This window comes from Pteropus vampyrus, unplaced genomic scaffold (assembly GCF_000151845.1).
Source record: "Pteropus vampyrus isolate Shadow unplaced genomic scaffold, Pvam_2.0 Scaffold296, whole genome shotgun sequence".
Classification (NCBI taxonomy): domain Eukaryota; kingdom Metazoa; phylum Chordata; class Mammalia; order Chiroptera; family Pteropodidae; genus Pteropus; species Pteropus vampyrus.
Genome location: NW_011889077.1, coordinates 604,088 through 606,928, shown reverse-complemented (window position 1 = coordinate 606,928; position 2,841 = coordinate 604,088). Strand labels below are relative to the sequence as shown.

At 61.3% G+C, this 2,841-nt stretch overlaps 1 long non-coding RNA gene across 1 annotated transcript; it reads left to right on the top strand.

Moving 5' to 3' along the window:
- Positions 1-36: 36 nt before the first annotated feature.
- On the top strand, positions 37-1,746 carry LOC105303025. The gene is made up of 3 exons (XR_896888.2): positions 37-695; positions 1,087-1,316; positions 1,481-1,746. It is a non-coding gene; the product is annotated as an uncharacterized LOC105303025 (long non-coding RNA).
- The last annotated feature ends 1,095 nt before the right edge of the window (positions 1,747-2,841 follow it).

Genomic DNA, 2,841 nt, shown 5'->3' with positions numbered 1-2,841 from the left:
CTCACAAAGAACCCAGTGGCCTTAAGGTCGGCCGCCCTCCTCCGCCTTGGGGACCGGTCACTGGTCACTGCGTCCTGCTCTCTGCTGGGCAAGACCGGCTGGACGCGACCCGGCCTGACCCTCTCCACGCCCCTCCCGCGGGTCCCCACCAGCCCCGCCCTGGGAGGAGGTTAATGAATGAACACGAGTCACCTCTGCGGTCTGCCTGCTCTTCAGCGGGAGATGTGAATGCCATGGTGCCCAGACGAATGAACGCATGATACAGGGGACACACGCCACCGCCTCAGAAATCTCGACAGAAAGAAAGGAAAGGCCCCTCCCCTGCTGAGCCCCCTCCCAGCCTTGCCGCCTGCCCCTACCTCTGTGAAGCCCCCAGCGCCCCCTGCCTGGGACGACCCGTCTTGGGCCCTCAGTGACCGTCCCTTCCCCCTGGTGGGTGGGGCGCGTGTTGAATGAAGGCGTGTGAACGAACAGAAAGCCACCGAGTGCTGTGACAGAACAGGTTTGTGAGAAGGGACATCTCTGGGAGCCTGGACGCCACAAGAACCTGGGCCCTCAGCTGAGAGTGTTAACGATAGAAGTCATTAAAAAAGTTTCTTTAACGGACGGATGGAAATTCCCTTTATCAGAAGGAGCCGCTGTGAATCGAGGCACAGGAGGGCTGTGTCCGGCCAGGGCCGCTTCAGAGCAGAGAGGTAGATGGGCCCCTTGGGGATCTCCCTGGGGAGAGCCTGTGGGTGCCTGGGAGGCCCACCCCGGGCCCGTGTGCAGGTGGGGTCTGGTGTCACAGAGACTGCCGCTGGCAACTGATTCCTGAGTTTTGCTCGGAACGCCCTTGGCCAGTTTGTCCTGAGGCCGTTTCGGAAGGCAGGGTGCTTTGGCAGACAAGACCTGTGGACAGGTGCAGGCCCATGCCTTGCGGAGGGGCCAGGGCCAAGAGCCTGGCATCAGAGGCGGGGGGCGGGGAGAGCCTGCCCTGCACCCCCGCCCTGCACACCTGGGCGTCTAGTTCTGCCGTGTGGGAGCCGCCAGCCCTTTCGCACTGCTGTAAAACCCCACATTTTAAAAAATGATTTTTAATTGTAGTAAACATACAATGTTACATCGCGTCCAGGCGCACAGGAAGGTGGTTGGACATTTATGTCCCTCATGAAGTGACCCCTCCAGGAAGCCGGGTGCCCGTCTGACAGCACACGAGTGAAACAATGTTATCAGTGCGTCCTCCACGCCCCGTGACTCATTCTCAACCCCTTCCTTCCCCTCTCGCACCCGGCCGCCACCCCCTCCCGTCTGACCGCGCCGGCTTCTCTGTGTATGTGAGTTTCATCCCGTTTTGTTTGCTCATTTGTTTTGTTTTTCAGATTCTGCACGTAAGTGAAATCATACAGTATTTGTCCTTATCCGAGTGTTTTTAAGCGATTCATTATTATTATTTTCTCTGTCTGGCTTATGTCACCTGGCATAATACATTTCTCCAAAGAGGACACACGGATGGCCGACAGCCACATGAGAAGATGCTCAACAGCACCAGTCACGGGGGACATGCAAAGCGAAACCACAACGAGATGCCGCCTCACACCTGTCGGAAGGGCTGTCATCAAAGAGTCAGCAAACGACAGGCTCTGGGGAGGACGAGGAGCAAGGGGCGCTCGGGCACTGCTGGCGAGCAGCCACGACAGAAAGCAGGATGCGGGGCGGGGGGCTCCTCAAAAAAATTAAAGCCGGAGCTACCGTCTGACCCAGCAATCCCACTCCTGGGTGTTCATTCAAAGAAAACGAACACACTGATTTGAAAAGACGCGCGCATCCCCATGCTCACTGCACCCCCATGCTCACTGCACCCCCATGCTCACTGCAGCACCGCTTACAGCAGCCGAGGCACGGAGCGGCCTCGGTGTCCGCGAGCAGGTGACTGGACGAGGAGGTGCACACACAGCGGGATGTTACTTGCCTGTGGAAAGAGAAATCTCGCCACGTCACCCCATGGGTGGACCTGGAGACTCTTACGCAAAACTGTGGAACACGGGATCACGGGCCCCGCTGTCTCGGCCTGGGAGGGCCGGAGCTAGGGGGAGGCGGGCCTCAGGGTGCCGGCTGGTGGGGAAGGGCGCCGTGGGATCAAGTGCAGGCTGGGGCCCCGGGGGTGAGCGTCACACTGCACCCTGGTGCCCGGCCTGTTTCCGCCAGGTCCTGCCCTGGGTCACAGCCCCGGTCTGTCCTTTGCCAGTGAGTCAGGGGCTGGGGTCTCGTCAGGCTGGGTGATGAGCTGCCCGCCCAGTGCCCGGAGCCAGGCTCGGGGCTGTCACTGACATAGTCAACCTGGGGAGCTTTGAAAATCCGACCCCAGGGGCCCACCCAGACCTTCAGACACCCTGGGCTGCCAACAGCCTCCAGGCAGTCCGAGCGGGACCCCAGGCTGTGCACCCACAGCTTAACCCGCTGGCGGGGGCGGGACGCCTGGGAGCTGCAGAGGGACGTCTCGGGCACAGTGGACAGGGGCCGGATGTGGAATCGGAGAGTCCGCCGTTAGCAGCGGTGGGGCGGGCCGATCCACTCAGCCTCCTGGCAGGTGGAAAGGGGGGCCGTGCAGGCCGTACCTGCAGGACAGCGTTACTATGACAGCCCAGCGAGCCGCGGCTTCCGCCCTGCCGTGCAGATGCTCGCCATTAGTGCTGCGGCTTTAGGAAGACACGACGGGCTGAATGCAGGAGGTTTGTTTTCAAGGCGGGGGGTGTCGGCACCCACAGGCGACAGAGCATGACAGGCTCAGCCCCACGGGCGAGCACCTGCAGAGCGGCCTCCGGCCTGATGAGGCCTTCCCCAGGCACGGCTTGGCCTCTC